This window comes from Carassius gibelio, chromosome B9 (assembly GCF_023724105.1).
Source record: "Carassius gibelio isolate Cgi1373 ecotype wild population from Czech Republic chromosome B9, carGib1.2-hapl.c, whole genome shotgun sequence".
Classification (NCBI taxonomy): Eukaryota; Metazoa; Chordata; class Actinopteri; order Cypriniformes; family Cyprinidae; genus Carassius; species Carassius gibelio.
Window position 1 is genome coordinate 9,582,005 of NC_068404.1, and position 11,169 is coordinate 9,593,173.

Consider the following 11,169-nt stretch of genomic DNA (forward strand, 5'->3'; position numbering starts at 1 on the left):
TCATCTTAAAATCTATATGAAACATTGCAGTCAGTCACACTGATGAGTGTTTATAATAAGAGTGTTTAGTGTGTTGTGTGTGGTCCGTCTTACTCACCTGCAGAGCTCGGATTTTGCCATGAATGTTCTCTTGAGACAGAACTCTTAGTGGTTCAGGGTCTGAATGACTGTGCTGTGCATGAAAAATGCTGTCATGTGACAATGCCCGGGATCCCAGCATGCCTTCGGAGCAACTTTTAAGAAAAGATGCATGTTATCCCATGCGAAAAAAGAGCATTTGTTATGGAAATATGATATAGTTTAAATGTATATCTGAGAGTGCTTTTCTACCCACTTATTAGAACTTTTTTTTATATGCATTTCATTGCAATGTTGAAGTTGCAATTTAGTACATTTCAAATATATTCAATTCGAATCAAGTAATTGAGTCAAGTAATTTCTGCTTTAGTTTGTCATTAAAAACAAGTCTTTGACAAAATACTATTACTAAAACTGATGTAAAATATACCTTAAAGCAAAACTTCTACCTTTACATTATTACTTCAAGTGAGCTTTAGTGTGTTAAGAAACATGAAAGTTTTGATCTTTTTAAATACACTAAGTGGCATTTATTTCATTAATATTATCAACAAGTTTTAAGATTTGAAGTAAAATTAAAAATTAAATTAAATTAAATGTATGCATTTAGCAGACGCTTTTATCATGTGTTCCCGGGTAATCAAACCCCCAACCTTGCGCTATGCTCTACAGGATCACTACACTCAATGCAACAACTTACATTTCATTTTCACAAGGGATCATCAAAACATGTATAGCTTTAACGTGCTTCAAAGTTTTACTTCATGATCAAACGTTGTCCATTTTTATTTTGTCGCATCTAACATTGGTGAGTTTAGCTTTTCTTAAATCACACGATGCCGACACTGTGGACACTTACTCTGAGTCTTCCACACGGCGTGTGATGTCACTTTCAGACTGACTCGGCTTCATGCCGCTATCATCCTGTTTCCTCCTTATCTTCCCAAGCAGGCGTGACTTAGACTTTAACCTGGACTTCTTCCTTCCTAAACATCAAACATATCAATGCTTTTAGAAAAGTATGTCATATACTGTAAAAACCTGAGACTGGATTAACTGATGAAAGCATTGAGCTTTACTGAAAGATTTCTGACCTGTTAAGTCATCACCGCCTTCTCCCTCTGGGTCTCCTGAAGCCTCCAGAACATTCATCTTCAGCGGTACAGCTGTTAATGAGGACAGTTACACAGAAATCAGATGAAGCGTGGTGTGAAAAACGTCAGTGGAATTATCAAAGGGAATGTTCGTCTTATGTAGTAGAACAATAACAATGATAGTTTACTATCTATTAAATGTTAATTGTTGTTCTTAAATTCACAATAGAGTAAAATTGTTGTTCTACAAAGGACAGCAGCAAAAGAGTAATTTATTGACATGCAAAATACTAGAGGAAAGTCATATCTCTGGTGTGGCAACGTGGCTAAATTCTAAATGTGATAACAGAAGGCTCTCTCAACCTAACAGAGACCAAAGGTTTATCTACAGTCATATTTTCCATGTGATTTTCCATTACTGAAAATTATGGATGTTATGTTAGAGAATACAATACTGTTCAAAATTTTAGTAAGTTAATATTTTTTTGATACAATTAATATATATATATATAATTACTTTAATTTAGAAAGGATGCATGAACTTGAATGGCAGTAAAAGACATTAAAAAATTATTTAAAATAAACACTGTTCATTTGAACTTTCTATTAATTAAAGAACGCTGAAAAAATGTATACCATAAAAAAAAAAAAAAAAAAAAGGCTGGAGTAATGCTGCTGAGAATTAGACTTTGGAATAAAAACGTTTATTATATTAAATTAGAAAATAGTTACTTGAAAACTGTTTTTACTGTATTTTAGTTTTGAATGATAGTGTATATAAGTGATTTTGTTATTTTCCTTGAATGATATATGTTATGTGCTGCTGTGTTAAATCAGGAGTCAGTAACCACAGGCATGTGTGATACCACTGGCATACAAGCTAGAAGCTAGAACAATCTACAAGCTAGATTATTTATTTTGTACTCTTTCCTCATTGTCAATCAGAGTGGTTTAGAACCAGTTATCTTGCTTACATTGACATTAAGTGAAATATGTGAGACTGTGTCCTTGATTTGGACAATGTGCTTCACACTTATTTCAACCTATGGGCATCACTATCCTTTATTATTATAACAACAAACCTTTCTTATCACTGACCATGCCTTGATAATGCAGATATCCAATAAATAATAATAAAAAACATGCAAAGTCCACCCAGTCCATCCCTTTTTTTTTTTTTACATTTGCCGATCTGTGTTGACTTTCCTAATTTACAAAACAAAAACAACAACAAAAACTCCACGTTTCTTAATTGTTAAAATTAATAAATAATATATGTCTCCATGTCTGAGAACACAAGATTGAACTCTTATGTAGTTGAGGGATTCGCTTAAAAACCTTTGGGTTTTAAAATTTAAAACAGCGATATTTTGTAATATTGCGGAATATTTTGCGCAATAAAAATATTTTCTTTTAAAAAACAAACATTTTATTGACCCCATATTTTAAACATTAATAATAATGATTGAATTTGATAACTTACTGATCACTTATATATAAATAATGAAATTGCTATGAATGATGCTTTATTATCGTTACCCTGAACAACAAAACATATGTACTTCAAACAATATTAAGCAAGATAAATTACATCCTTACTCTGTCAGAAGAAATCCTTCTGTTTCTTCTTTCCTGTGTGATTTAGCTTCTCTTCTTCCTTTTAAAAGGCAAACACAATGTCCTTACATCCTATGAACCATAGCAGCTCTGTCTCAATCACACACATGCAGAGAGATATAGACACCGAAAGACAGACCGGAGAAAGCAAAATCAGGAGAGGAACTACTGAATGAAAAGGAAAGAGGAAAAGGAAAAGCAGGCTCTGACAAAGATACGCATTGATGGATTTGATATTTGGCAGTAAGGAGTTGGACAAACACTGACTGGCAACTCATGCTTTCCCTGTATGCCTAAGCTTCTTACTAAACACTAAAGCATCTACACACCACCCAGCACTCTATCAACAAGAGCACGTGTGTGTGTGTGTGTGTGTTGATAGCAAGAGCATAAGGAAGCTATTTGATCAAAATAAACATGGATCGAGCATCACATCTGATTTATATTCCTCTTGTGTTTGTAAATGATTTGTTAAAGAGAGAGTTGAAAATATCACGGTTAACCGAACAACTATGGTTTGTGTCATGCATTTGCATCCACACGTCAGAGTAGGTCAGTTTTTGTATGCAAATCATTTAAACACCGTCATGCTCCACTCAAAGATCACTTTACCTGGGTGAAAAGGCCATCTTCAGTGTTTGTGTACTGTATATATGCTACCATTCAAAACTCTGAGCTCAGTATGATATTTAGAAAGAAATTATTACTTTTGTATATTTTTGGAGATGGGGACCCACTCATTGTCTTTTTTTCATGTGATTTGATTGTGGTTTGAATTTCTTTCGTGTGGATACCTATGTATGCAAATACTTTCTTTTTGTAAGGATTTGTTTGTGGAAATATGTGCGTATACTTTATATATGGTTAAATTCTTTTGTTTCTCAACTTTAATGAGTCATCATGTATTCTACACAGACTTGGCACTCTGTATTACATTATAATTAAACATTGATTTTTTTTTTCTCTTTTTTGTTGTATGCATTTTAAATTTAGCTTGTTTAATTTTCTTTTTCATTTATTTTTTAGATTTTTATTCTGCAAAGGCAGAAATGAAATCAATCAAAAGTGACAGTAAATACATTTTTAATGTTACAAAAGCTGTTTTATTTCAAATAGACACTGTTCTTTTGAACTTTCTATTCAACGTTGATTATAATAATAATAATAATAATAATGATAAATGTTTTTGAGCCCCAAATCATCATATTAGAAAGGTTTCTGAAGGATCACATCACACTGAAGACTGGAGCAATGATGCTGAAAATTATATATGTTTTATTTTAAAATTGTAATAATATTTTACAATACTGCTGTTTTACATTATTTCTGATCAATTGCATGCAACCTTGGGTGACCTTTTTCCCAAAAAATGGAGAGAAAAAAGAAGAATAATCTATATATATATATATATATATATATATATATATATATATATATATATATATATATATATATTGAATAGCAGTGCACAATGTAACAAATGTTACAAAGATGGGGCAAAATATTAAATTAGTATTAGCCATATTACCAAGTGACAGACGAAGATGAATTTAACATCAACAATAACATATGAAAGTATAATAAGCCTATATTTAGCTGTCTTAACTACATGTGATTAGCTATTTTATTAATATTTCACCATATCATGGAAGACTAATAACCACGTGTTAAACCACACCTGAACCAGACTCATGATCTACTTCTCCGTATTGTGTGTACGACAAAAATAAATAAATAAAATGAGCAGATACTGCTCTCTGTGATGCAAAGATTATAAGCACATTTATATTCATACGCTTAGGTGAGATGGTGGAGCTGAACAGATGATGTGCTTCCTTTCCTTCTGTGCAGACAAGGACAGGAGCTTTCAACTCCCTCCTGTGTTACTATAAGTAACTGTGAAAGTAGGCTACAGCCTATTTGAACTGTTTTAAAGGTGAGATAAAGAAATGACAGACAAGGCTCTCAAAAGAAAGTATTGGGTCCATTGTACACATACATCTAGACATGTACATCTCCTTCACTGACTTTTTAACCCTAAAAATGCCCCTCTCTCATTAAACTACCCATTATCTCTGAGGATTAAACATTTTGTATTTGGCACTCCACAAAGCACAGAGCAGCTTTGCCCCAGATACAGGCATAAATCTGTGTCAGGATCCAGAGTTGGCCACAAATCCCTCTCCTTTCCTCCTACTGGACAAAAGACATCTGGGTGACTTTCAATATAATCCATCTGTCAATTTACATTTTCATATTCAGACATGCATATTGAAGGGAAGCAAAAGTATTCTGCACATATGCCTCTTTCAATGGATGGGATGTGTTACTACTGAGGACACTTTCCTCCGATTATTGCTGGATATTGCATGCTGAATTGTTTCAGATATTTATGGCCTGCTTGCATGCATTCGTGCCATAATCTGATTTGATTTATATATTTTCCTTTTCGTTTCCGCCTAATCTGGTGGTCTGTGGCAAAAATGTTTTATACTTATAAGTATTGTGCATACAGTATTTTATCATAGTTGAAGCACACTGCATACAGCTTTCAACTATACTGTTTTATTTCTGAATAATATTCTGAATTGCTTTTATTTTACTTTTTGATTTTGATTAATGTTTTAGTAACTTATTTGTCTTTTTATTTATATGTCTACATGTTTTTTTTCTCAACTATGTCTACATAGTTTTTATATAAAATGTATTTCAGTTTTATTTTTAGTTATTTTAGTACATCAAGTTAAAGTAAATTAAAAATGTTTAATTAACAACTAGCTGTATAAATAAAACAAGTGTTTTAGTTTAAGTTTTCCAGCTAGTTTATTCCAAATGTTTAGTTTACATGTTCAGCACTACAATTAAAATCAATAACTGTTGGGTAACTAGTGAACACAATCAAACCACACTAAGGTACATTCAAACAAGATTCAACTATTAAATGGAGGGAGATTTTAGGGATTATTATTTTATTTTTTTTTTCATAAATGATCAGGACAATTCCTGATTTGTTTCAAATCAGTAGCCTTTTTTTTTTAGTTTATTAATTACACAGTAGCATGAGGCTCCAGGTCTCCCTTAAAAACTTTAATCAACTTTCTAACTATGAATTGACCATAGGATTTACACATGTAGCATCAGCTCAAATCATATCATCACAGTGAATCGTACAAAATCATCTCTAAAGAAAATTGGTTAAATATTTCACTTCAAAATCATATGAAAATACATTTTTGCACCGTTAGGACTATTGGATCATGGTGACATTGTTTTAAGGAAATTAAGTACAACCTTACCCAATAAAAAATAACTACAATTCTCAAAATGTATAAAAAAATGCAACGTAAAATTGTTTAAAAACAAGCAAACATCTTAACATGTCCTTGATTTGTTTCATAAGATTCACCCTCATGACCATCATAACTCTAGTCCCTTGAGAGATGGATTGTGTTATTTAGAGACAAGGCTGTGTATTTTTCATGAACTGAGATGAGGAGCACATATCGAGATTAAGGGCGATTATAGATTTAATCTCGTCCTGCAGGGAATTCATGCGTGTTTCATCGCAACTAATGGTTTCTAATATGACAGGCAGAAGAAGCAAGAACTCATACATACATGTCCAAGCAAACAAATACAGCACCACCACGGACTGCTTAGTTATTAAAAATAATCAGTCCTAACCAGTAACCAGTCCTAACCAATAACCAGTCCTTTCACAAACATCAAGCCTTTTACATAGGCTATGACTGTCCCAAATCAAGTGGCCCATAAAGATATTCAGAAACGCATGGAATTATATGGGTTATGGTTTGTACAGTCTGCACGTGTCACAATTCTCGCATATTTATGAATTTCAATTTCAAAAACACAAACTTACCATAACCACTATAACACTATCTTAAAAATGAACACGATAATTGACACATGACTGTCCTAAAACTTAATATAAATATAATGTAGTCGCGTATACTCACATAGTACTGATGCAAATCACAGAGAAAAAGCAGGTGAGGTGATCTCTGGCATCCACTTGCTCTTTAACCGAGCCGGTGGAGCGATTCTTCACGTTATGCTGTAACTATCACAGATCAATCCCTTTTACACGACGACTGGAAGTTCTCCCAGTGACCACAGGATGGCGCTGCTGCTGCACGCGATATATTTACAAACCGTTTTTATTAAGGGCACTTACTAGTGAAGAACATTTTACAGACTACTACCTTATTTACAAATGCGATTCGTTTTTTTTTATGATTACAAAAGCGAACATATAATAAATACATATCAATCACCCCATTATATACTCGTGCATAAATTCTTTAAAAACAACAATAGAAGTAATAGCAATTACTATAGTTGAAATTACTATAATAATAATGATTCATATCAGAGCATTTTAAAATGGGCAATAAAATCACTCCTTCCACTTCATTTAACATCTGTAAATGGGATCAGAAGGCACATTTCCAGTCGTCCAGGTTGGTATGTGAGGATTGCATTAGAAATTATAGATATCCCCATAGATATGCCAGACAGTGGAGAAGCTTTTCAGTCAAGATTATGTCTTCTTAGTGTGTTTTGTATGAAAAATGTCCACAGTAGTCTCATGACACTCTCTCAGATCATAATCACAGTATCCTACAGAGAAGCGACCCTTAAAAAAAAAGAAAAGGTATTTTATATACATCCCTTATGCAAACATGCGCAACAACATGTTATTTTTTTAATATTTCACAAGTTTATGTTTCACTTAGGTGGTACCTTTGGTTTTTTGAAATAATCAAGTCCCCTGCCGATCTAATCCAACCATTATTAAACCTGGGAAAACAAAATGAATATATAGAACATAAAGAGCACAGGCACATTTTCCTCCAGTGTGTTTTTCTGTAACATACAGCAAATGAGAATGATTTGAGATGTACCTGATCTCCCTGTCATGAATAGTAGATGAGTACTGGACGTTTTGACTCTGCAGCAACTGCTTTATTTCCGCAAGGGCACTCGTTTGCTGAGCAGAGCTGTCCTGGAAAACCACTGGGTTAAGGTCGACTTTAATGGAAGCCTCCGATGAACAAAATGCCAAACGTTGTACATTCTGTGTTTTAGTGAGTGCAAATATAAAACGATTTGTAGACGCTGGAGAACCTTACCTCGACTTATGAGGTCAGAAGGTGAATCGTCTTTACTTTACACTGGCATTTCAGCAGCATTTCACCGAAACGAAGTAAGTTATACAACTACAAAGGAGAACATTTGTAATTTATTATTCTGAGATATATTTCTGCACTTATCATTCATTCTGTAATATAGTCTGTTGTACTGTACTGTATACTCCGGAGCATCACTGTAGTCTGTACCTGATGGACATTTCATACATAAGGGTCCTCCACCCAGACTTCAGTCAGTCCGTCTCTGATGTAGGGCTTGAAGCGGGATTCATAGCTAAAACCAGTGGAGCTGTCTGCTATCTTTATCTGCTCATGGTATTTACCCTCTGACAGACGAGACAACAATGACAAAACTGAGCCGATGTGAAGAGCAAAGGTGCTTTAAGCCAGGGGTCTTCATTCCCTACATATATTTTCATGCATATTTACCTAATTTATATTAGTGCTGTTGAATCGTGAATCGCTGTTCCAAAATATTAGTTTTGATTACATAATATATGTGTGTGTAATGTGATTATAGAATATTTATATATAAATACACACGCTTGTATATATATTTGGAAAATACGTCATGTTTTCATTTTAAATATATTTATATATAATATCAATTATATGCATATAAATGTATACATGTAAATATTTTCTAAATGTATACTGTATGTGTGTGTATTTATATATATAATAAATTTACACAGTACACACACACATATTATGTAAACAAAAACTTTTATTTTGGATGGGATTAATTCGCGATTAATCATTTGACAGCAATATATATATATATATATATATATATATATATATATATATATATATATATATATATAAACTGAAATGTGATTGTTTTAGAAAAATAAATAATTTTATAATAAAATGTACCAATCTATTTATTCTTTTATTTATACCCTGTAGGTTCCCGGGGCCCCTAGTTTAAAACACTTTATTGATTAACCAACCTTCTTTCAGTTTGTTGACATGGTCTTTGTTCTGTTCTGCTCGGTCCATGTAACCCTTGATCTTCTCTTTGTAGTGGACCTTCTTTGAATCATCTTTTACAGCTAGAAAAACAGTAAACCATATTAAGACTACAATCTTACGCCATCAGCAATATAATATAGCATTTCCAAACTCATGGCATACCCTTCAGTACATGCACCAGGAGCTGGATCCCCTCCTGGTAGCACACCAGAGCCTCCTGAAAGCGCGAGCTGTGGTCCAGCTCCACGGCTCTCTATGACAGAAACAGCCGAGCTCTCCATGCCTGGGAGGAAATCCTGAGCCATAGAGCCTTTCTGAAGCAGAAGCAGCAGACTACAACCAGGCTGACAGTTACATGTGCTCTGTGTGATTGTGTAGTAGCAGAAAACAGTTCTGCACTTGTTAAAGCTCTTTCCAAACTATGGGGGAACTGTTTTGAGAATCACTCCACTGTCAACACCATCCTTCCAGGAAATAAACATTAAAACACTCGACTTTGGAGGGCTTTCGTAATCCAAAGTACAATTTAAATCAATTAAAGCATATTTACATATTTAAAATTAACCATATGGTGGCGTGTCAATTTTCTTCGAAGGTGAATACAACTTCTGGAGCGAAAACAACCCGTTTTAAACCAGAAGATGTTGTGTGTTTTTGTTCTTCCGGTGGGAACTAAAGTGTGAAGACATCGGTTTCCATTATTGTGAAGGACCAGTTCTCGCTTCCGCTAGACAATAAAAGTCCGTAAATTAAAAGTCAATAAAATGTTTTATGTTATGTATTATAACAATGCATCATTCAGTAATTTATTGTCTAGATATAGAAACTATATTATATATTAAAATTCTATTTTAAATGCATATAGGCCTGCTTAAATTTATTTAAATTTATTTATTTTTGCTACATTAGTGAGCTTTTATGTAAATAACAATAGTAATTAAGAAAAAAATATGCTGTGCTTAAATGGACTTATAATAATGATAACATATATCAACTATTATTGATTTAAATAAATGCAACTAATGCAATACAACTAATGTAGGAAAAATTAATATTCTAATAAAATAGTAAGATTATTCCCATAACACTGTATCTTGTGAAAAGCTAAAACAAAACAAACAAAACATTCCTTGTAATTTCCAGACATTCTCTCAGATTTTAATCTTAGTAAATCACAGATACAGTAAAATATCTAAACATGACTGTGAGGTTAACAGGGTTACAAAATGTTGGATTACGGGGATGTTTTGTAAATCTAGCATTCAAATATGATTTCGAATAAACTGACGCTACATGTGCAGCTCATCTACAGAAAGAAAATGTAATGGTGTTAACCGCTCATAGTGTTGTCAATATTATATTCAAAACTGTTGCATGTCATAGCCATTTTTATGTAGTTAAAATTATGGGTATTCTCTAAATAATCACGCGAGGACATACGGTAGTTGTGAAAACAACAGCACTTACTTAGATATAACCGTATTTGGAAACAGATTTTCAATATATGTTTAATCTGGTTGGTTTTGGGGAGGAGGGCATGTTACTCTAATTTTCTGAAATAAGTAAAATAAACAGTAAATAAGATGATGATTAATTAAGGTGAATATATATATAATTAAAAAAAGCTCAAAGTAGTTAAATGTGTTTCATGTCTCAAGAGTTTGTGAACTAGTACTTAATTTGCATATTGCCTAATCATTTTTTCTGGGCTTTCTCAGTTTTTTTTTTTTTTTTTTTTTGGAAAGGTTTCATGGAACCCTAAATTACGGTGGCTGAGTTAGCTTAATGCGCTGCAATTTAAGAAAACACATGCAAATTGAAAAAACATCAGCATATAAAAAAAAAAAACATCTTCATCATTTTGTGGTGATTTGCAGTGCGTTTCGTTATATGTATGTGTTGTGGTGATTTGCAGCCCTTTTTGTTATATGCATGTGTTGTGATGATTTGCAGCGCGTTTCGCTATATGCATGTGTTGTGATGATTTGCATCGCGTTTCGCTATATGCATGTGTTGTGATGATTTTCAGCGCGTTTCGCTATATGCATGTGTTGTGATGATTTTCAGCGCGTTTCGCTATATGCATGTGTTGTGATGATTTGCATCGCGTTTCGCTATATGCATGTGTTGTGATGATTTGCAGCGCGTTTCGTTATATGCATGTGTTGTGATGATTTGCATCGCGTTTCGTTATATGCATGTGTTGTGATGATTTGCATCGCGTTTCGTTA

At 33.2% G+C, this 11,169-nt stretch overlaps 1 pseudogene; it reads right to left on the reverse strand.

The window, feature by feature from the left end:
• Positions 1–7,013: 7,013 nt before the first annotated feature.
• LOC127965613 (MIT domain-containing protein 1-like) lies at positions 7,014–9,769 on the reverse strand (annotated as a pseudogene).
• Positions 9,770–11,169: the final 1,400 nt, after the last annotated feature.